The 23730-nt window shown below is 40.6% G+C and overlaps 1 protein-coding gene across 7 annotated transcripts in view; it reads left to right on the forward strand.

Moving 5' to 3' along the window:
- ESRRG (estrogen related receptor gamma) overlaps positions 1 to 23730 on the forward strand; it is a 374892-nt gene that overhangs the window by 34318 nt on the left and 316844 nt on the right. For 3 of the 7 annotated variants that reach the window (XM_039568398.1, XM_039568401.1, XM_039568399.1), the window contains 2 exons: positions 7229 to 7288; positions 8016 to 8059. The exons of the other annotated variants lie outside the window; for them this stretch is intronic. The gene's annotated coding sequence lies outside the window, so the exon portion shown is untranslated. The remainder of the gene's footprint in view (positions 1 to 7228; positions 7289 to 8015; positions 8060 to 23730) is intronic. 7 annotated transcript variants of the gene reach the window in all.

Raw genomic sequence — 23730 nt, forward strand, 5'->3', positions numbered from 1 at the left:
GCGCACAAGGTGTGCAGTAGCCTTCTAAAATGTTGTCATTGTGACTAGTGAATAAAAACTAAATGTGTTGCTAAATTTAGGCTGTTGCTCATGTCAGCTTCCTTTTCTAAATGACGGTAAGTGCATTCCATAAATAGTATGCCTCTTATGTTGTCATATCTCTTTGGCTTGCTTTGCAGTATTTTACAGGATATTTGCAAATGAATTTTGTGTTCAGTAGGCAGGGGATGAAAATAACACTACTCATTGGGACTCCATTAACCCGCAGCTAATGAGGAACCATTTCGAGGGCTGGATGAGTGTAATTCAGATTAGCCTGCGTGCCAGGCTGCTCTGCTCCCGCTCAGGCTCGCCCTGTGCCGCGCTCCGGAAGGACGGAGCCCGGAGCGGCGCAGCTCTGACACTGCCTTTGGCTGGTTAAGTTTTCTGTGCTTCAGTTCCCCTTTTGGAAGGTAGGAGAGGAGAGGGAGTGTGTGTGTGCGTGTGTGTGTGTGTGCGTGTGTGTGCATAGATAGGTGACCGTGATCTTGACCTCCATGGTCAGGTGTTCTGGGATGTAATGAAATACTGCTCAAACACTCTACTTGTGCTCGCTGGTTGATAGCATTGTTACTTGTAGAAAAGGGTACTACATGGTGACAGTAAAGGTGGTCCAGACTGGCCCTTAATTAATTTTATTTTCAAAATCTATATTAGTGACTGTCGGGAGGGCACCTGGGCACTTTACATCAATAAAATAATCAATTTAAAAAATGTGTAGACCAGAACTCTGTGTTCACTAACAAAACTCCTGTTCCCTGTTACGACTAAAGGTCAGTCCAAGGCTGGCCAAGCAAGCAGGACTCGCATTCCTGTGCCTTGGCACTTGCCAGGCGTGGCTCTGGCGGAACACCACCGGCAGCAGCTTCCAGATGCCCGTGGCCTCTGCAGAGAAGGGCTCGCTGGTGACCGGTGACTTGTTAACCCCCTGCATGTCTCAAGTTGGTTTCAGGACTGAAGGAAAAGGTGGGGAAAGTCTTAATTTGGAGGCCAGTCCCAATTAAAAATGTGACTTTGCCAGTTGCCAGTACTCCACTGGAGTGCAGGCAGCAGGGACTTGGTGGAGCTGTGCTGCTGGAATAGAGAGAGAGGAAAAGAGACTTTCTTCTGGAAAACAGACTAGAGATCTCATAACTGAGGAAACTTTATTGACGACAAATGTTACATTATGCAAGCTTAGCAAATTCTCTAGGAATATAATGCTTCCCAGCTTTTTCTTAACATGTGTTAATATTTTATGATACCTGTGCATTAAGGGCCAGTTCCTACAATGTTTAAGTGAGTTTGGGCTGCTAAATTGCCTTTGTGGACTTTTAAAAAAATACTGCTGGTCACTGCAAATTAGCTAAATTCCCAATGTCAGTTAACATGCTGATGATATAAAATCAGCTTCTCTCTGTTTTTCATGTATTAAGTGAGCATGTGTAATTAAATGAAATGTTGATGCAAAGCTGCATTTTATTTATTTCTATTAGTACATTTGGGGCAATAATCCCACTTTAATACGTATCTAATTGTCCAAGCAGTACTGAAACTAGAAGTTCCTGGACACTGGTGTAATTTTTTGAATGTGAAATGATAATATATTTTCATGTCTTGAAATCCAATTGAACTCAAGCTGAGCTTAAAAGTCCAAGATCTGATTCAGGAGAATTCAGTCCCATCTGGCTGGTGGGTAGCAGGTGTGCAGTGTGTGTTTGAGGGAGGGAGGTGATTGCAGGGACTGAAACATATCTCTTTTCCTGTAAAGCTTTAATTCCAGTTTAATGTTGTGGTCTGAAGCTCTCTGCAGTTTAAGTTCTTGTGTAATTACCTACATCTATTGTTGGTCTCCATTTCTAGACAACATAATGGTGATGGTGAATGGCAGAAACAAGTAAATGTCCAGCATTATGAAGAAATATGGTTTCTAACTCTCAAAGTTTGGATTTATTTTCTGTAACACCCAAGTCCTTTGTATGGGAGAGTATGTTTTTGCAAATTGATAGAGACGTGATCCTTGAAGACCAAATGAGAAAGGCTTCATTGCAGCGTTCAGGATTAAGGTCTCTTGAGTGTTGTTACATGTTTCCACAGCAGCATAGAGAAGGTTTGTGTCATCTGGGTATTTTTATAAAAGCAAAAACCCCTGTATTATGCAATTTCTGTTTTCATCCCATAACAGACAGGCTCTACATTTTTTATTACTGCAATTATAATGAAGGAGGATTTTTTTAAATCTTTATAAGTATTTTAGCAATCTTTTGGATACTTTTTACCTCATAACCTTAAGAAACTTGTCCCAGCCTTTCTCATTTTCCTCTTTCTCTTGCCTTTCTTCATCTTTTGATCAGATACTGCCAGTCACCCCCTGCCTCTGCCTGGAAGCTTTTTGCTTGGGAGGTTCGAGAATCTGCTCTTACTTGACTTTTGTCACTAGCTATCAAGTCAGCTCCTTTTCACACTCCTCTTAGCTCTTCCTCTTCCAACTTTTAAATATTTTCTCTTCTTTTTATTTGTCTTCACTGCTTTATAACTTTGTGCTGAAAAGTCTTCCAGCACGCGAGGTTTTTATGGGAGTTGGCACGCAAAGCGCTTCTTACTTAACAAAATAAGTAAGCAAACATAGTTCTTTTATAGTTTTTGAGTTCACATTACTACAGTAGATGACACTTTTGCTGCTGTGTTTCACAGGTTTTTTTCATGGTGAACTGACTTAATTTCTAACGTAGAGTGGAGCTGGTGCTGTGTTGCTGTTGCCAAGGGAAGTCCGTCTGGTTTGACAGATGAAATGATAAACATTTCTCTGGACATCCCTGTAAAGTTCTCCCTTTTGTTTGTTTGCTTTATGAAGTAAATGGAAGAGGTCACCCCCTTTGACAGAGCAAATTCTTTTTTCTAGCAATCGGGCTTTGCAAGAAAACATTTTTTATTAAGCAAGTCATCCATACCACACCGTAGGCTGTTTGAGTGTAACAGTATGTTACAGTCTGCAAAGTTAATGCAGTTAATATTCAACTGAACTTTTGGGGGGTTGCTAATCCCTTAGGCGGGCTTAGCAGAAAGGGCAAACATATTTATAGCACTTTGAATCAGACTGCAGTGAACAAGTAAGAGTATGTGTTATACCATGCAAATGTTACACAATTTCAGGAAAGCTCAGTGCATAATCATCTTTTAATAGTATTTAAGTTGATGAAATATCTTGTCTGTAAGCAACAGAGTTGTTGGTTCAGTGGACAACAGGTCTGTTAAAATGAAACTCAGTGAAAGGTCTTGAGATCCTGTTCTGGTGGTAAATTCTGAAGGTTCTGAACAGATTTATGGGCTGTCTAATTAGGAGCTAACTGTATTCTTTAAGCTCTGTCATTTGTATTATTCCCTAATAGGATTTAATTGGACTTTGTCACATATCTATGACTGAGTAAGTGCGGGGTTGTCAACAGCCTGTTCCATGTAGACCTTGGTCTATTACTGTCTTTGTAGAAGTAAAAAGATCATTCCTGAGTGGTCTTTGCTCCAGAGTGGAAGTGTGACATTGGACAGGTTTGCTTTGGTTGGAGCCATTGGCACCACAGGCAAAAGGGACAAGAGTTAAGTCACGGGTTGCAGGAAGTTCATGGAGAAACTCAAGTTCTTAGGCTGAGAATGTCCAGCAGTGAGGGTCTCATCTCTGTGAGACAGAAAATCTCCACATTTATGCCATGGACAAAACTTGCACTGAGTGCAAAGCTATATAGAAAAGGGCTCTGTAATGCTACTATCCCATCAGGAGCCAGAAAAAAAATAATTACGATCTTGGATTTTACACACAATTTGACTGTGTAGAGTTTTTAGGCAAATGAAAAAGAGATCTGTCATCTGGCAGTCAACAAAAAGTCATTTGTACTTTTTAAAAAGTTTTATTTTATTTTGAAAGAGATTAATGCAGTTGATAACAGCTGTAATCTGTATGATAGATTTTTAAGGTCAGTTTCTGGTGCCGTATCAATGCAGAATACAGGCCTGACAAAGTGGCCATTCTATTGTAATTAAGGTTTTTAATATGTTTTACATTTTGGCTATATCTTCTATTTTTCTAGATATTAACTATTGGAAAGAGTCACTACAACATGGAACCTGACTTTAAAGGGGGCTCAAGTGCCTGAATTTGCACTCAAGTTACTTATTGATTTGCCACCTTACCTGTACCCACTCCCTTCCTTTTTCTTTTGCTCTTTGTGAAGCATATTGGCCATTCATAGTCCTCCAGGAAAAAGTCCTCAACAAAATAATTAATGTGTCAGAATTGTTGGAAAAATGGAAATATGTTGCCAAAGATTTTCAAATCTATTTGTTATATTTTCAGTTAAAAATAGCGTGACTGAGTACCAGAGCAAGTTAAAAATTTGTATTGGAGCTATTTATATCTGAAGTACCTGAAAATAACTAGTTTATTTTGTACAAAATTTGAAATTCCAGAATATACTAAAATATTAGCTCAAAGGTCAAAAGCCTCTCCCAAGGAAGGAAGGAAATCAGAAGGGAATTTGGGCTAATCAGGTCTGTAATGGTTGCACACAGGTGATGTGGCTGACCCTGTTGTGGCTTCCTTCGTTTACTCATCCTGAATGTCCCCAGCCCGTCATTGGATCAGCTTCCATGCAAATCCTAAGCAAGATTCAACCTAAGCCTTGACCTCTACAACGTGATCTGGTAGCATTTCTGTCGTTGTACTAAGCAGCAAGTGCAGGGGTCCATTGCAAAGGCCTGACTTCACAGAGTGTGCTGGTGGAGGTGTGCTGGATCTTAGCTACACATCCTGCAACCATCTTGGAGCGTAGAAATGGATTAAACTATCTGCAGTTTTATTATGAAAACAGAGTTAACAGTCTGGTGATGCTAACTGTGTTAAAAGGTGGAGGGGGGGGGAGGGGTGCGTGTGTTACTGTGCTGAACTCTATACATTTATGAGCTCTTTTTATAGTACTGTTCCCAGCAGCATTCCCAGGAGCAGTCCAGGTCCAATCAGGACTGGTATGCCGTTGTGTGAGGTGTTGTTCTAATTCGTGTGTAAATGTGGAGTGGTTGCTGCCCTGAGGATATTACAGTGAAATTACAAACAGGATGAAGAATAGGAGGAGGTGTGGAGGAGGAGGAGGGTGGCTGCAGTAAGGTGCACTTGTCTGGTCAGGGTTGTGGTACATACAGCCTGATACCAAGTGATGGGCATTTCATTATTTATAAGTCTGCTGCCTTCAGAACAATTAGGCTCTTTGTCTTTTGTTTGTGTCTTAGTTGTTTAAGCATAAATGTAGAGAGCACAAAACTAATCGTTCCCAAGATCCTCCTGCTCTGTCTCTAGCAATGACCAACCCCAGGCACCTCAAGTAAAGTTGTAAGAGCCTCACAATGGGCAGACTTGGGATAATCTTCTCTCTACACATTCTCATCCTAATCTTTCATTATTAGGGATTAATTTAAGCTTTGAAGCATGAGGTTTAAAAAAATATATTTGTTGTTCCCCCTCCTCCACTGTCAACCTTGTTTAAAATATGAAATATCCTCCCAAGCTTGTCGTCTGAGCTGTTCTCAGGGTAATCCTACCTGCTCCTTGGTATGTTGGCCAAATCTGCAGCTTGAGAGCTACCGTGGTGGTTTTGCTTCCTCTGGTGCCAGAAGGCACTGGTAGATCCTTTTCCCCAAGGAGGTGGGTGAAGGCAGAAGCATGTTGAGCATTATGGCCTGGGTGTTTCCATGTCACCATATGTCAAAGCTGTGATGCTGCAGCTGGATCTCTCCCCTTTCTTTTAATATTTTAGTGGCTAATTTGCAGTAAAGCAGAATAGGAAATAACCATAAATAAATCTGGGAACCTTTGTATTAATTTCTTTTGCTAGCTGTGTACATACGAGCAGCTTGCCATTTGCATATGTGAATCTTGTCATAACAATTTTGGGAAGTGATTTGTTAATAATCAAGTTCTCAGAACAGCTCTAAATCAGTAATTGATGTAGGTCTGGATAAAGCAAGCCTTCCGCCTGCCTGTTTTGTGGAGCATTTTTGGCAAGTTTCAAGCTAGTGTGAAAACTAGCCATCAGAATAAAATTTAGGACAGCTGGGATGCTTTGCAGTGAAGACTTTTGGCTCCACAGTTCAAATAATCACAATAGCAGCTCAATTTAGCCTTTGGCTGGGTAGGTTTGGCAGGGCACAATGAAAAATAATTATTTCATGGCCTGCTTATTTGTCCCTTAACAAATAAACTCTCTGACCTATGCAGGCTTATGTAAATATGCTGCCGTATGTGGGGTTGTAGAACACTGTCATGTCCCCATTTGGAAATATGTTTTATTTTGCCCTCACGTTACAAACTTTTTTTTGGAGTTCTGTTTTGGAAGCAAAGAAAGGCATAGGATGTATCAGATACTGAAGCCCAGACAGCCAGGCACAGAGTCTAAAAAGCCATCTAACAGTCTTTTTTTCTGAAAACACATCCATTAGTATGCAGTGTTTTCACTGCTGTAATAATAAGAGCAATCATGATACGAGCAAGTCCGTCTCTTCGCAGCCTTCCCACGCGGGATGGAGAATGACAGCTCCTAAAGCATTTGGATATTTGCCTGAATGTGTGCTGCTTAGCTAACAGCAGTTCAACTTGCTCTCCATCTTATGGCTTCCTGGATATCCTTCTCAATTTTTTCAGTGACAGCTTAAAATGTGAGATGTGGAGGGGGGAGATAAAAGCTTAGCAAAAGGCTTTTTGTGTGTGTATTTAAGGGGAAGTTTTATTACACTTGATGATGGAAGGATGTGCCACGCTATTTTCTGTTCCTACCATTTTAGTATTTGCACTTTCTGTTGCAGTGGCAGCAGCCAATCCATAACATTGTCTTTCTGCTTCCCCCTCTGGAAGGGGGGAAATACACAGAAGAATACATATCGGTGGTTTTGTCTTCTGGTGCCACCATTTTGGTCGTGCAGCAGTAAAAGAAAGCCTTTTCCCCAAAGATCTGAAAGATCTCTCTAGAACATCTGCCGTTGCACACTCATGCACATACACACGCACACATGCACAGGCTCTCGCTGAGGTGGCTATGATCTGTTTTTAATAGTGGCACTTCTTCTCAAAGTGTCATTTAAAAAAACATCAGCAGTCATGTCATGCATCGGGATGAATTTCTAAATGTAAATGAGATTCTCTCAGTAATTTATTTACATTTGTTTTCAGCACAACAAATGAGACATCACGTAGCTTCATAATTTCCCATGACCGAGTCACCAGCATGAGGTGTGTAATTTACCCTGATTTAAGATGCTTATCTAGAGGTTCTTGCAACAATACCTGGTGGGCTTTTTAATGCTACTTTTTGCTGGCTTTTAACCCATCTACTTCACCTCCTTCTCTGTATTTTCAGTTAAAAAGAAATATAAATGTGTCTGCTTCTTGAGGCCTTTTTTCAGTAGAGCTGAGAGGGATGGCTTTGTTGCCTTTGTTTAGTATGCTATTTTCCCTGCCATTCCCTTCTCATTTGGTAAAAATCATCAAGGGTTTCCAGAATGTATCTCCATTTACATTATGATGATGCAGGAAAGCAATGCTGATTGTGGACATTTCTGATGGAAAAATGTTTGTCCAGAAGTGAAGCAGTGCAGTGGGAAGCATCCTGCAGTCGTTTGTTCTCTCTTCTCAGCTGAAATACTAAATCTTAGTCCTGTTCTTGTCTCTGCTACTGACTTTAAGTTTCTGATCTGCCTGTAGCTGAAATGATGCTTTGCTTGAGGTGGAATGTGAAAGCCAGTTTTCAAATTACGTGGACACAGTCATGTACTACAAAACTCATTTATTTTAAGCCTGTAGTTGGACCATTTAGATGTCTAACTACTTGCTTAAGTATTTCAGGTAGGTAGATGATTAAAGGTGCAATGTACCATGCATACAATTTTGTACCTCTTATCTTGCAGACCTGGTTACATCTTGAGTAAAAATCAGGGCAATGGCTTTTGCTATTTTACAGGTTATCAGCACAGGAGAACTGAGATACTTTGATGAAAGTTTCTGGTAAGTCCAAAAGTGGTACAAAATGCTGTAGTTTGGGATGCTATGGTGCAAAAATATTGTACATCTTCATGGAGATCTGCAGGTTTAACCCTGTGTGGGTGATCTTTCCCTCACAGGGAGGAAGCATGACATTCCTTTGTGTTAATTCCCAAAGCAAAAATCAGTGTCTTCCTTTAAAGTGGATAAGCATATTCCAAAAAATAATAGATTTGGACTGGTTTTTAATGTGCATTGTACATGCTAGGTCCCAGTTGATTTAATTTTGGCCTGCTGGCCATTTCCTTAACATTGCATGGGTCTAGCACCAAATTATGCTGATGGCCTGTCTATCACCAAATTATTTACAGAACTGTGGTTAAATTATAGAAATCTTCCAGACAAGCAGTGCTCTGGGCAAATTATTTCATCAAAGTTATTTTCCATGGTATACTTAAGCAAAAGCTTACAGGAACAACATTAATCTTTTTTTGGTATGTGATTATGCAGACGTGGTAACAGCCCCCTTTTTAGAAATAGCTTCCTACCTGGGAAACCAGAAGGAAACCATGATATGAAAATTAGTTCTCTCTGTGCTGTCCTCGGTTTGAAGCAAAGGTTTTATGTCAGGGAAACACAGGACTGGGGCCAGCAGTAGGATGGCCATTTCTGCACACTGTCAGCTCCATCCAGGTCTTGGGAAATTTTTTTTCTGAAGACTTTTAACTGCGTGCTTCTCTGAATTTGTAAAATCAGGTACTGCAGAAGAAGGTCGGCTTACTTTACTAGTTCTTCATCACATCCAGGCCCAGTGGTCACTGCCCACTTCTCCAGAGAAGAACATTTGTGTGTCTGAAGGCAGTGTAGGCATTTTCTGCATTACCCCCATCTAAGATTTGAGCTGCTGTATAATCATGAAACATACAGAGAGAATTTAAATCCTAAAAGCAGCCCTAACTCCCTTTTGTAATTGGCATCCTTTCAGACTCTGTTCCAGAGTTTAGAAATACAGTCCGAGTAGAACATCTATACTTGGGTTTATATGTAATGGTCATATCTACTGGTTCACTTCGAAAAATGTTGGCATAGATCACTATTTCAGGACCCTGGGTGCAGTGTTTATGTTTAGCTCGGTGGATTTTATCACTGTGTACTTTTTTTAGTATTCCATGTTGCCTTGTTTGCACTGGGAGACAAGAATGCCTCCCCAGCCTCTGTGCGGTTGTGCGTTTTTTGTTGAACGAATATAGAAATTCAGGTTTTAAACTGACTCCCATGAATAAATTCTTCTGAGAAAACAGGTTATAAAAATCTGTGTTTTTCAGACCTCTCTCTGCCCACATACTTAGGGTAAAACTCAGTCGTGTGTAGATGGCCCAAAGTCCATCTACATGGGACCTCTGTGCTCAGGGCCCAGATGTGGAAAACCTTACGTGTGTGAGGAAGGACGGCAGACTCCGGAACTTTAGCACGAGAGCTAAAGATTTTTGCAAGCTGAATATCTGATTTAACTTGATTTCTCTCTGGTGTTGGGTGGTGGTTGCTGTTATGTGGGGCCAGACCTGGGGAACCCCCCTTGGCAGCTCACCCGGGGGGACTCAGAGGCACCTGAGGGGTGACACTCTAATAACTGGGGTTTCATGGTGGTGTTAGAGGATTTTTTGGGGTTTTTTTTGATCAGCAGGATGTGAATATATGTGAAAGCTGGATCTCCTTTACTTGTGATCCTCAGCAGATGCGAGTCTGATTAAGAGTCCCCTTAATTTAGAAATGCTCATAAAGACAGGAAGATACTTAAAGCTGGCTTTGTCAACAAAATGGAGGAGCTGTGCTCTCGGGGCCCATTAACAGCAGTGCCAAGATGGCCACTGCTGCACTAATACTGGGAATTAAGTTTCTACAAAACCCTAGAAGCTCCAAATTGTATATTTCACCAGTTCTTTACTCCCCCAGTTATAATCCATATCTCACTTATTGCTAGAGTCAACAGTCTAATGGTAACAAAAAATACAACCTTTCATCATCCATTGATTTTCAGTCTTTAAAAACTGACAATAAGCTATTTTTTGTCCAATTTCTCAATAAATAGGAACATTTATTGGTTTTTCAGTTTTATTGTATTACATTGGAATATATTTTACGGCATATAGTGGGTAATGTAGTATCAGGAGATATGTTTACGTTCAGCAAGTAACTTTTGAAACTGCATAGCTCAACTGAGATATGTAAACAAATTTGTAATACTAGTTTAATTTAGATTACAATGCAGAATACTCAGCCTGGAGCTCATTTTTCTATTTATTCCATTATGATCCTCTAACTAATGGAAGAGAATTGCCATAAAAAATAATTACGGTAAAGGTGAACATCTACTTTCTTCTCTATCTGAGGGAGAGGGAGGAATTTTGAGGTACAGTAAGCATAAACCCCATGATATTGGGGTTTATTTCCTAGAAATGCACCACTTACGGTGTTGTATAGGTTGGGCATGTCATAAATTCTGTCTGTGTGATACTGTGTCAAACAACGTGGCACAAACATCATCTTTCTCAGTGACCTCAGTTACATTCTCTCCTCTCAAAAAAGCAGACAAATTTAAATTGTGATTTAGCTGTGGCAGAACCTTGGATGTAGATCCTGAGTTGCCTCCCCACTGCTGCCTGCCTTCACAGTGGAAGATCACCTGGTAGGTTTTGTTCCTTTCCAGAACCTCTCAGGAGACACTGAAGATCGACAGTTGCCTCTTGCTTATTCTTGTGGTGATAAATGGCAATTTGATTATATTTTTATCTCTGCTATAAAACCAGTTTGGGTTTGTTTTGTTGTTTTTTTTTAAATTAAGAAGCAGTTCATTTCTCTTCTGGTGACATTCTATCGTACACCCAAAGGCAGTAAGCTCAAAGATGTTTCCATTCTAGCACCAGAAAACTTGAGGTGGAGGTGCCTCTGCTGAGGTGCGGATGTACAAAACAATGTCTGCTTTAAACCAGCTGTGCCACTGTGCCACCAGTACTAGCCTTTGCTGACCTTCTCTGGCTTCAAGGCTATCACAGTGATCATCCTGGCAGGCTTCTCAGGTGAAAACATTCACTTAGATGATGAAACATTTTCCTGAACACTGAATGGGAGACAGTTCTGGCTTATGTTTCATAACTCTTTCACAGTAAGCAAAGAGGGAATCATTTGGGCAAAACACTTCCTTTTGGGTAGATTGGGTGTGATTCTCTGAGGCATGGGCCCTTTCTCATAAGCTGCTGTGGATCTTGTTGTCATCTCTGTCTCACATGATCTGATGTACAAGGAGTTAATAGATATCCAGTGACCAAAGCCATTTATATTTCTCTTTATATACAGAAGTGAAGTGGAGCATGTAAAATTGGAAAGCAGAACCAAACCTGGAATTCTCTAACTTTATGACTAGTGTGTGTGTTATTTTCCCATGATCTTTAATTACATTCTGTTCTGGAGGGGGGAGAAGGGGAATGCTAATCTGGTGCACCAACTGGGGGAAAAACAAACTGTTTTACAGCGGGAGTCTAGATGACAGCACACAGCAAATGCAAAATCTGACATTCATATGAAAGTGAGCTAAGCAAGACCAATAGAAGAGATCCAAAATGACTGCAGCAAGAGGAATGCAAGTGGTTTAAGGAAACCATGGTTTCTCTATTTATTGAAATAGCACAGCCGACCTTTAAGGTGGTGCTGATACAATGTAGATTTTGTCGAGCAGCTCCAAGAGAGATGGCTGTCATAAAGGGAATGTGTGATTGGATTCAGGTTCATGAGAAGCTAGGTTTAGAAGAATATTGCCCTTCCCTCTTTGAACATATAGTACAGTGAGGCATGTCTCATTGCACTGAATGGAAAGATGCTATTTTCAGGTCTGCTGTTTGCTGTGCTTGCTAATGAATTTCCAAGGGGTGTTTGAGCCTTGGATATTGACTGTAGAGATGGTTGCAGTCAGTTGGAAGAGATGTGACTGAACATGAAGCTTAGTTCTGTGTGCATACAATCCTGCTCTCTGTGATTTTCCCTCAAGTTGTGCATTCAATATCAGTCTGCAATCATAAATAATTTGTAGAAGTCCAGCTGTGACTTAAGGCTTCTCTACAAACAGCATCCAGGACGCAAAGTCACGTGATAGCCTTTTTCTTCTCTCGCTGACTAAAATAGCCTTTAAAAAACTATTCCCACTTCCAGTCCCAACATTAAAGCTAACTGGGTGGATGATTTTGCTGGGGTACAGCACAAATGGTCTCTGCCCTGTTTCTTGGCCCTGATGTCTTCTTCATCCCCTTGGCTGGGAGCTGGGTCACAGCACGCTGCTGTGCTCTCCTGCACCACGGGGGCTGAGTTTCTGTGCAGAAGTAAATGTCTTTGCTAAACAGCTTGACTTAGCAGCACTCTACACTTACTATTTATTTGAGTAGGGGATGAGCAGACTGTTTAAAAACAGCACTTCCAGGGTTATTCTAGTGTCGTGTTTGAAAGGCAATGGAGAGTCTGGCTCAAAGGTATCCTTTGTAAATAAAGGTTTAGGAACAAGTCTTACCTTGAGTCTTTCCCCTTCATGTTCATTAGCCTCCTATTCAAATGTCAGTGGATGTTTTTTTTCTTGGGGGATAGCATGTTTGTTATTCTCTGTGAGAAGAACCCAGGGAAGCTATGATGTGTGTCAGTTTAACACCTTTGAGTGGCATGTGAGGGCATCTCTCCTGCTCCCCAGCACTGCTAACCCATGAATAATCATGGAGCCAATGGGGCAGTATGTCTTATACCTCTCAGCATCAGCTGTGACTGGCGTGGATCCCTGGGGTGAGATCAAGGATGAAATGAACTCTTGTGTGCTTGGATGTGTCGATTATGAGCAGATCATCACTCAACACCCATGTAGTTATCACATTCTGGGCAGTTTACCCCCAGGAACAGTTGTAGCAGTGAGCTTAAATCTGGAATCCAATTTTAATTTTAATTTCTATGTGAACCCCTAGAAAAAAAAAGTTAAGTTATGCTTTGAAAAAGAAAATAAGTGAAAGGTGGAATGAGAGGGTGTGGAATAATCAAGATGCCTTTTTTTCCTCTTTGGTAGATGCTAGGAAGGAACAGGAACATACTGTGACTCCTCTCCTCTTGCTCATTGTTTGTTGATCCAGCCCATTACATACACAGTGGTCTCAATACCTTCAACCACTTCCTACCAGCTCTGTCACTCAGAGGCCAGACTTCACTCCCATACCTTTTAGCACTGCTGTGTCTTGGGGCATTCCCTTGGGACGTCCTCTGCACTTGCTACTTCTTACCACTCTTGGCTGGAGAAAGCACACTGCACTTGCCATCCAAGCCCAATGGCACACTTAAGCATATAAAGGCCACTTGACATCATTTACATCTTTCATTAACCTTCTAAAGTAGTTTCTCAAAAGGTGCAGTGGCTTTCCTAGCTTTTGTACTCCTTTGGAAGGCTGTAATTTTGGACCACTAGTCTACCAGTGGCCTATAATTGTTATGCAAAACATTGTCCAAACATAACATAACTAATTGCACAATTAAGACTGCTTTCTTCTCATCATCCCATTCATCATACTCCTCATTCACACCTATAGTCAGCATCTGGCATTAACAAAGGCTGTATTTGTCACATTAATACATACCTTTTGTATTGAAAATGCCTTTTGTGTACCTCTTTGCTCCTTAAGGGTCCTGTTAGCTTATTCAGTAAGCCTGAAAACAGTGTTTAGAAAGCCTTGTAGGGTACGTCCCTTTTTCAGCTGTTTAATAGGAATGTAATGCAGTGGTACTCCAGGATACAAACAGCAACTCTCAGAGCTCAGAAAAGGAACCTGATACAAATCAGCAAAAGACCCCCCCCTTTCCTTAACAACACTGAGGTAAGTAATACAGTGTTTTGCTGTTTTTAAAAATCTGAGGCAAATAATGCAGAGCAGCTTTTCTTAACAGCGGACATTTCAAGGTCATCAGTCCTGTTAGTCTGATGTAAGGCACATAATGAGTTCTTTCTGATAGTCCACACCAGAACCGAGCAAACCAAACCAACTTGGAAGGTAGTGCAGGAGGTAGCAGGGAAAAGTCCAAGAATATCTGTGAATCAAAATGCAAGAAATTGCCTGGTGCCTTTACCAGCCAGACCTACACAGAAGGTTTTGTTCTGGAAGGGGTTGAGGGTGCGTTTGCCACTCACATAAGGACAGGGTGGGAGCGTCTTTGATTGGAAGCCTAGGAGGTCTGCAGCACCATAATTCTTCTTAGGAAAAGGAAATGATGTAAGTTTCTACTTCTGGAATCTTTCCCCACTACTCTATAAATTTAAAGAAATAAAACACAAACAGAAAATTGATTTTTGAATGACAGTGAATTATTGTCATTAGAGGAACTGTAGTTTTGTGTGAAGGGAAAAAAAGCTCTGTGTACTATATGCTACAGTGTACTATATGCTACTTTCTGAAGCATTACTTAATGTACCAGTCATTGCTGGGAACATGGAGTCCTTTTAATGCTAGTCAGGTAATATGTCATTCTCTCTGTAGAAACTCTGCAGCAGAGACATGAGTTATATACTGATGTAGTTATCAGAAGATCATGTGGTAGCACTAATGTGAGTCACTACAGTGGAGTTTGCCCCGTTTGAAATTTTTACATAATTAAAGTGAGTCATTGTCCAAATTCTGCCAAAGTGCAGATGTCTTTAATTTAATATATGCAGTTCAGCCTGCATATGCCTTCCATAGGTGAACATCTTTTCCTTTGTGCACTACCCTGGGTTAGCTCTGGTCAGGGAGACATTTCCCTTTGCCATTCAATGTGCAGTGCTCCCACTGAAATCCATGGCAGTTTCAGAAAAAATATCTGGAACATCCAGACCTCAAACAGACCTCTCAACTTTGTTTTATGTTCTGCTGGTAATTCTTTAAATACACATACACAGATCAAAACAAGCATTTTTTTGTTTCTGTAATAACGAAGGATATGGCCCACATTTCCTGGTGAAATACATTCAGTTGCCTTCTGTGACTTCTGTCTCTGTAAGAAGGCAAAGACCAGAGAGAGGATTAAAAAGGTAAGGAAGGTTTCTTTAAGAGAAAGCAAGCTGGACATGCTTACATAAATATCGGACTTTTAAAATTATAAACTTCAAGATGATGGAGGGCTTAGTACTGATGGGGAGTTAAACCAGGTTGTTCTAGCTGAGAACAAGACCACCCTCCATGCAGCTGGCTGAATCACCAATGTTTCTGAGGATTTCACAAATCATTTGGTTTCTGTGCTCTGAAGATGACTACTCTGAGTCATTTGGCTGAAAGGACAGTACCTTTTCTTTCTTTCCCCCTTTCCCTCTTCTCTTTGTCTCTTTTTCTTTCTCCCCCTCACCCTTTTTCTCAGCTGCAAATCTAGTTGTTCTCCAGCTAATGCTGAAACATAACAAAAATGTGGTTAACTGTCACATCCAGACATAGCTTGTAGTTTTGCTTGGCAGAGAAGGAAAGAACAGGCATATATAGAAATTTTGGGAAATTTTCTGATTAATATTGAGAGATAAAGAAAATTACTAAGGCTGGTCGGCTAATTTCTGAGTCACTGGGTAGATGCTATTTTTTCTTATTTGCCAATCCCTCAATAGGGACATTAAATAATGTTTTCTGCTATAAGTTCTTTCCCAGGGAGGGAAGGAGGTTGTGATACAGGGGAAACTTGTATATTTGATTTAAAAAGTCAGCTCTTCTCCTGCAGAAGGACTGCAGCCTTACGCAAGAGGGCATCATGCATGCTGGTCCATCCGGAGAGTAGCCAGCCAAAGGGCCATAGGTTTCAAGCACCTTCTGAGAGTCCTGAAGGCTACCTTAGTAATTTATTGATGCTGGAAATGAGAAATAAAATCTTCCTGTAGTCTCCCTCCCCATGCTGTCAGTTAACACTGCCAGGAAAGAAAGAAGTTCCCACACCTTCACCTTCACTTGCTGCAGAGAAAGGATTACGCAGGTAAGCAGTCCTGCGTGCCAGGTAAATAAACAGACCCAGAAGCATGTGATTTTTGACACTGTCAGTGACTTCTCCCTATTCTGTTATATTTAAGTGTTCTGTCTTCTGTTGTTCGTGATCTCTAAGCTTGTTCCTCTTAACTTTTTTTTCCCCCAGAAAAAAATCTTTGTGGCAAAAAATAAAGCCGCATGGATGTGCCAGAATAGTGAAGCACAGTGTCCTAAATGATGTAACTCAGGTTTTGGGAGCAGGATAATTGCAGTAGTGTGATGCTTCTTTTAGAATAATTAGTCTTGCTGAGAACCAGGGTATAAAAGCCCGTGCAGAGCACAGTAATGAGGCAGTTACACCATTTCCAGTATTTGTGTGCCCCTGCATCGCACTGCAGATCAGAGCAGGCGTGCCCACAGTGATGGTCAAGGAATGATTTCATCTTTGTAGCCCTGTGCCAGGACTGTGATACAAAATACGTGGGATTCATTCTAAAGGAAAGCAGTACTCATCTTCCATACTAAACCAGGGGGCCTTTGAGATCATTAAGAATCATTTTTACAAAGGAGAGGTTTATGTTTCCGTTCATGGAGCCAAAATCTGTTCTCATGCCCTGTTACTGCCTGGCACTTGCCCATCCAGCAATGAACTCTACTTCAGCTGCGTGCACTTGCAGGTGTTGGGATTTCAATTTCAAAGTACAAACAATTCTAATATTAAAAAGACTGTTTCCCCAGTGGGAATACGGATTGCATGAGCTTTCTGACTTTTCTGTTTTGTCTTTTGATCACATATGATATCACCTTTAGATCTCTCTATCAGTTTGGGGTTTTTTTATCAGCACCACAGTGGACAAAATGTCAGTAGAAGTTAAAGTGGAAAGAGTCCCCAGAGAGATAAAGGTTGTCTTCCACTTCTCGCTATATGGTTGACTCTGCTGCCCTTTTCTGCTGGGGTTTAGTCTGCTGGGGCGTTTCTTTGCTTCAGTTAAATTTACTTATCTGTTATATAAATAAGGGATAGCCTTGGCCATTAGGTAAATCTACTGATGGAGGGAAAAGGGATTTTCTAGAGTGCCTCTGTGCCTTTCTGAGACATGGAGTTCAAAAACATCTGATAAGGTAACCTTCAGCTGGTTTTCTGCAATGACTTTTGTCAATGAGCCTTAAAAGCATTGATATTTTCAGGCATTATAGCTGAAGAGTACTGCAATGTCCTTGAACTACCCACCAGCCAAAGAATGACATCTCCAAACTCAGCTGGTGAATTCCCATGTACTTAGTTTTTCCTTCCTCTCTGGGGCATCCAACTAGAATTACCAGGACCTTGGCTCTACCCAGTATGCAACACTAGACTGGTACCACTCTCAGGTGCTGCCTGGATTTGCTGCTGCCCTCAGAATATTTGCTCCTATATTGTATAGTGAAGATAATCCTTTGTTTAATTTTTTTTTTTAACGTTTTGAAAGGAAAATAGGGGTCTCATTCAGGTCTTTACATTTTTGCATGATAGTACAGTTGAACAACGTGTACATGTGTTAATTAAACATCCTGTCTTATCACTGTTTTGGTAAGTGTCCTGTAAATTTAATCACTATGACACCTCTGTACACATTACAATCCTTTTAAAGATCTAGAGAAAAATCCTGGTGGATTATTCAAAGCACTAAATCACACAGAATTACAGTAGTTATTAGAGGCATTAAAACCTCTGATAAGAAGCTTTATCATGCATTTTTGGGGAAGCTTAATCTTTATCAGAGATGACTGTAAATAGAAGGGAACAGTAAAAAACTTGATAACAGTTTATTTTACAGTACATCAATAATCAGGTACTGTAATTACAGTATAGTTACATATTTATTGCATAGTAGGTAACTACAGTTTATTGGTTTTTTTGTCTTTCTATTATTGCAATTACCTGCAAGACCTGAGCCAACAAAGGGCTTTACTCTATTTCCACTTACCCTGGCTTTACACACACATGCACACACATATTTACATTACATATATGTTTTGACTACCTCAGAGAAGTTGAACCTGTTTACATGGAGGAGGAACAGGCAATGGACATGCTAAAGATCTCTCCCACGTGTGCATTTATCTAGATTCAGAACTATAAATGAAGGGAATCAGATTTTAGCTGTGGTTATATTTAGCTATCTAATTTTTTCTCCTCTTTCTGGCACTGGAAAAGTTGTGGTATTCTTAATCACTTAGATAAACCTCTCAGTTACAGACCTACTCAGTGTGTGGGTGTTTATATTTTATCTGTACATTATTTATCTCTGTACATCCACATCTGAGTATAGATTAGATTAAGTCTCTGTTAATTCTTCTTGGGCTGTGTGTGCATGCCTGTGTTTGTGTATTTCCAGGAGTAACCCTGAAATGTTCTGTCATTTTGGGGTGTAGGCTAAGTGAAGATAGCTGTTTAAGTGTGGCTTCTTCCAATTTAGTGCTGTTTACAATATTAAAGGTTCTAGTTAATTTAAGAGTTGTTGTGAAGCTGGCAGAAGAAATGTTCATGCTGGAATTCAGAGCTTTCCTTGATCACGGGTGATGAAGGTGTAATACAAAATGTAGCCCAGGAGTGGTTTGGAGTGACTTCTGCTCCTCATGCCTTTGGTAGGAGCCCAGCCATACCTCCAAGCACAGATTTGGGCAGCACAGCCTAAATAAGCTACAGAGAATTTGGTGAAAGTCCAAAGAAAAAGCAATGGGGGTGATAAGATAGCAAGGAAATGTGACCTGTCAGGAAATATGGAAGATATTGGGGGTGCTCGGCCAGAAAAAGAGATCTCTGAGGGACAACATGGCAAAGGGCAGTAAGAATACAAAAGGCTGTGGGAAAAGAAAGTCAGTAATTTATTCTCCTTGGTGAGAAATGGGAGGGAATGGGATGTAATTGGTTCAACAGGAGCAAACAAAATTCACATTAGGTATTAGCAATGACCTTCTAAAGCAGATAAAACACCCGAAAAAGGCAATTTGGGATGTTGTGGAATTTCGTCTGCTGGAAATTTTTCAGAAACAGGCATAGGTGGACCTGCCTGGAGGCACACAGGGGGATAAAAGGCATCAAGACATCTTAACAACACTCCTGGTCCAGTTTTCTGTGCATTGAACCATCTGTTTAAGAATCATGGTTGTGAGAAGGTGGCATGTTCCCAGTTTGCTTGCCAGTGGATCAGAAGAAAAAACAGGTGAATTGCTCATCTAAAATAAAACCTCTGTCCAGTAAAAACCTTGGAAAGAATCAGCACCCACATGTGTCTCTTAAACTACTGAAACTTCATTTCTATCAAGATTTGAGGGCAGATGCTACACTGGCTGAAGCCAGTGGCAAAAACTTCCCCTGGCAGTAGTGGAACCAATGTTAATTTATACCATAAAATCCCTGTGTTTTGCTGACTGTTTTCAGCTAGTGATTGCACATGACAGGCATGGTTTACACTGCTTAATAATAAACTAGACAGTAAGATGTATTTAAAGTCTAGTAGCAAGTGTCAATATATACTTAACATACTCTTATTTTCCTTTTCTCTTCCTTCTGATGGAGTAAAATGTCAGGTAATATATTTACTATCCAGGACTTGTTGGTTGGGGGACTCCAACATGTTTAATTTTCAGGTGAAATAACTCAGATTTTTCTCTTCTTATGTGAAACAACTCTAAGTGAGATAACAGTATAACTTTTATTGTTATTTTTTCTAGAAGAAGTTTTGGTTTTATTTCTATAGGAGCTGGCATTTGTAGTAAACAGGGAGAGGCAATGACGCAGTGTGAGAATGATTGCTTGATATACCAAAAATTCTTCCTGCAGAAGATGAGGGTACTGGTATGTTAGGCTGGGTTTGTACAGTTCAGTTCAGAGAGGTAATTGTTTGGGGTTTTTTCTCCTAATTTTTGGTCTTATGACTGATGAATAAGTACTGTATTTGCAACTTTTTACCTGTACTGCAAGAGGTCCATGCTCTAGGCCACATGGAAAGTAGGTTGCATTAAGCAATATACTTAAACCTCCAGATGCTTTCCCTGTGGGAAATGCTTCCAACTGAGACTTAAAAAAAAAAAAAAAATTATAACATCCTTTTAATCACAGGTGATCCTCATGGACCCTTTTCCACTTAGCCCACCTTGCTTCAAATGGTGTGCAAAATGCCACACTCATGAGTAACATGGAAAATGCAGCACTATCAGGACAGAAAGGTTCAAGTCTTGACTGGGAGGACTAATTTGGGGGATGTTGGTTCCTTTGCAGGTATTTAACAGGAAACATGAATAGAAAGATGCTGAGGCTGCTGTTTATGGCTCAAGCCACTTTCATACAGTCCACTGAGTGTGTTTACAGTGTTCATAATACTGCTGTGTGGTTTCGCCTCCATTTCAGAGAGAAAGGGGTCTCCAGTGGTTTTCTGAACACAGTGTACAAAGGACTTTCTAAATGTTTTTATAGGCTTATGCTATCTCTAATGCTAAGGATTTTAAGGATATGGTTTTTGAAAAATCTGTTTTATTTTAGTAAACATTCTTTCTACAGAGGCACATTAGAGAGGAAAGAATAGGATTATTTAAGGGAGGGGAATTAATTGTGTCACTTCTATACGCATTAGGCAAATTGCCTCACTTATAGTTAAGAGGTAGCATGGGAGTATTTAAGTGTAGGGTACCTGCAATGCACTTTATGATAGTCTTAGCTTATGACCTTATATCATTTTATTTCTCTATTAAAGTAAGACATTCCTCATGGAGTCTGCAATTGTGCACAGTGCTGTAGTTAGCATCTCATGTCCTGATGACTGCATGGTGCACTGTGATAAAACAGGGAAGGAAGTGTTGAGTACTCCAGAAGTTTGTGTGGGAATCCAAGAAGTAAAAAGTGATATCTGATATGTAGTAGGACGGAAGATATGTAAATGAGATGTGAAAATGTCTAACTCATAATTACATTCTATGTGTTTTACCCATAAACCCGTTTTAAATGGGTACAGCAGATGCCATAGTAAAGAGAGTAACCTAAGAAGTAATTATGGGCCACCCAGAAATAATAGACCGAGTCCCTGACTCCAGAGGTAGTAAAGACCTCACAGGTCAGTCCGGTGACGATGCTCAGCATTTATGTGTGATTTTGGCATTCCACAGAGGAGTGCTCAGATCTTGAGGAACAGACTGTGCTGACTTGGAGCACCCTCCTGCCTTGGGGAGAAGGAAGAGTGACTGATGAAAGATACTGTTTCTGGGCTTTATTTTACATGGAACAAATTGTCACAGGAGGAGCAAGAGAATGCCTTTGGACACAAGCAGTAGTGAGTTGTTTTCTGCATGAGAACAAATGCTGACCCTGGTGGTGAGTGCTCCCTGTAGCCTGACGCTGTCGGTATTGCTGCTTAAGGGACTTAGGCAGAGGTAGTTTATGGCTCCTGGTAGGTTTTGGGGCACATTGCATGTTACATTGTCCAGTCCTTTGCAGAGGGATAAATTGGGTTGTGAAGAGAGATGCAGCTCTAAGGTTATGCGGACTTTCAAGTCAGAGTTGAAAAACAGACTGTGTTTGGACATTTTCAGGGTTGGGGAACAGTCAGATTCTCAAGCTTACTGCACAGGGGTCTGAGTTCAATAATTAAATTACTGCTGAAAACTTAGATACTATAATGCTTACAATCCACATGTCTCACTCTTAAATACTGAAATGATAGTTCTGATCTTTTTTTCCAGTTACTTCAATGGGAAATATTGTAAATTTGGCGTAGTTACCGTAGAAGGTATTAAGTTTAGTTATGACCCCTGGAACATCATTTAACCTCTTGACTGAGAAGTGGGTGATACTTTGTCCTCAATATCGAATCTTAAAACATCAGACAAACTTGTAAAATGCTTCCTACCACTGTCTGTATGCCAAACATATTGCAGTTGCACTTTGAGTTGAGTGTACAATGTAGCTGGAAGAACAACAGAAAGGGTCTTAGCAAAGCCTGTAATGTTTGCAAAAAAATAGCAAAAAAAAAAAGGAACACAGCTGAAATGTTCCTGTGTGTGATTAAAAATGTATACCTTCATTTGTTTTTCCTCATGCAGCCAAGTCATAGTAAAAGGAATATACCTGCTCAGGCACCCAGAGTTTCTTCCAGGAAGGTCAGCTCCCAGAAGTGAAATGGAAAAATAAATTAGGTAAGAGTAACGGCTGAGAAAAAAAGTGAACTTTAAAGCAAAAAGACAGAAGTAAGATCTCAACATAGGAGATTGGTTTTTTTTGCAGTGCAGGAGTGAATGAGCAGTAAGTTCTTAAGTTATCACAGAAGAGGAAATAATCTAAATACATAGATGAAGAAAGGTTTCGTTTTCTCCTCTCACCAGTAGCTGTTCTGTGGTTTGCATTGTTATGACTTTTTACAAGCACTGTTTACACAAAAATCACATTATTCTCCCACTACTGACGTAGCTGGTGATGTAAATGCGCCTGCTCAGGGCCTGTTCCTCAGGGAGGCAGAGCACGCAGGGCTCTCTGAGCACCTCGTGTTGGTCGGCAGCTCCTGATGCCAGGATTTTGGGACCGGCTGCCTTCGTGTTGAGCTCTCTGAGCTCCTTCACGGAAAACGAGATTTGGTACTCAAGGAGAAAGGACCTTGTTTGAAAGCTGCGGTGCAGGGTAAATCTCCCTTTTCCTTCAGCAAAGCATTGCATCCTCTCTCTTCTGAAAAGAGGTACACTCCTGTGAGTCGTAGTCAGGAGGCTGTGGCTGGCAGGATGCAGGATATGGGAACAAATTAACCCAATCTCTGCATTTAGCAGCAATATTAATATTTTCCCAGGAGCACTTACAACGTGTATCTGTTTGTTTGGGGTTTTTAAAGTGACATTAAACTACCTTCAAGGTAGCTCTCTTCCTAAATCCACTGCAGACAGAGAGGAGGGATGGTCTGACAGGAGCTGGTGGCAGCAGGATGGGCTGACTGCATGCTCCCCACCAGCAATGAGTGCTGCTCTGAGTTAAGACATCAGGGGAGGACTTTCGCAGGAAAATAATGAAAACACTGACAGGGTGAGACCACATGCTGAAAGGGAAAACTTATTTCCTTAAGAGGCACAATCATGCTTCATTAAAGGAGCATTGTAAGGAAACAAATAGGATTTTTAAAAAATTGCTTCTCACAGAAACAATAGAAAAGGAATTTCTCGTAGGAAAGGAATGCTAACTGAATTATTTTTGTGATATAAAAGCATTCCAGTGTTGTGCTTGCAGCCTGTGAGGAAGAGGGAAAGAAAGAAAGTGAAACTAACTGGAAACAGCTGAAACCAGCTTCAGTGTATAGGCTGAGAGCAATGAGAGATTAAAAAAATAATTAAATCAGTTAACAGTGTATTAGATAACTTTGTAAGTGTTTACTTTAACAAGGGAAATATTTGTTCTTGTGTGTGTGAATGCAGCCTTTATTTTCATCAGTTTTAGTCTGTCTTGCTTCTAATGGCAGCGAGTTTTCAGCAGAAGAGACAGGCCACCAAGACCCCTGGTTGTTACATGCATAGCTGGAGATTTTAGCAGGTCCAGGTGTAAAGACATTGGAGCAGAATGTATCCTGTAGCTCTGCATTTAATTTCTAACTTTTAATTATTTTCTGTTTCTGAGCAAAGGTTCTGTATTCAGTCTTCTGCCAAACATGATTAGCATTAAACCCAGACCATGCATTATGCCTCTGGACTAGGGGA

The sequence above is a fragment of the Corvus cornix genome, chromosome 3 (assembly GCF_000738735.6).
Source record: "Corvus cornix cornix isolate S_Up_H32 chromosome 3, ASM73873v5, whole genome shotgun sequence".
NCBI classification, from domain to species: domain Eukaryota; kingdom Metazoa; phylum Chordata; class Aves; order Passeriformes; family Corvidae; genus Corvus; species Corvus cornix.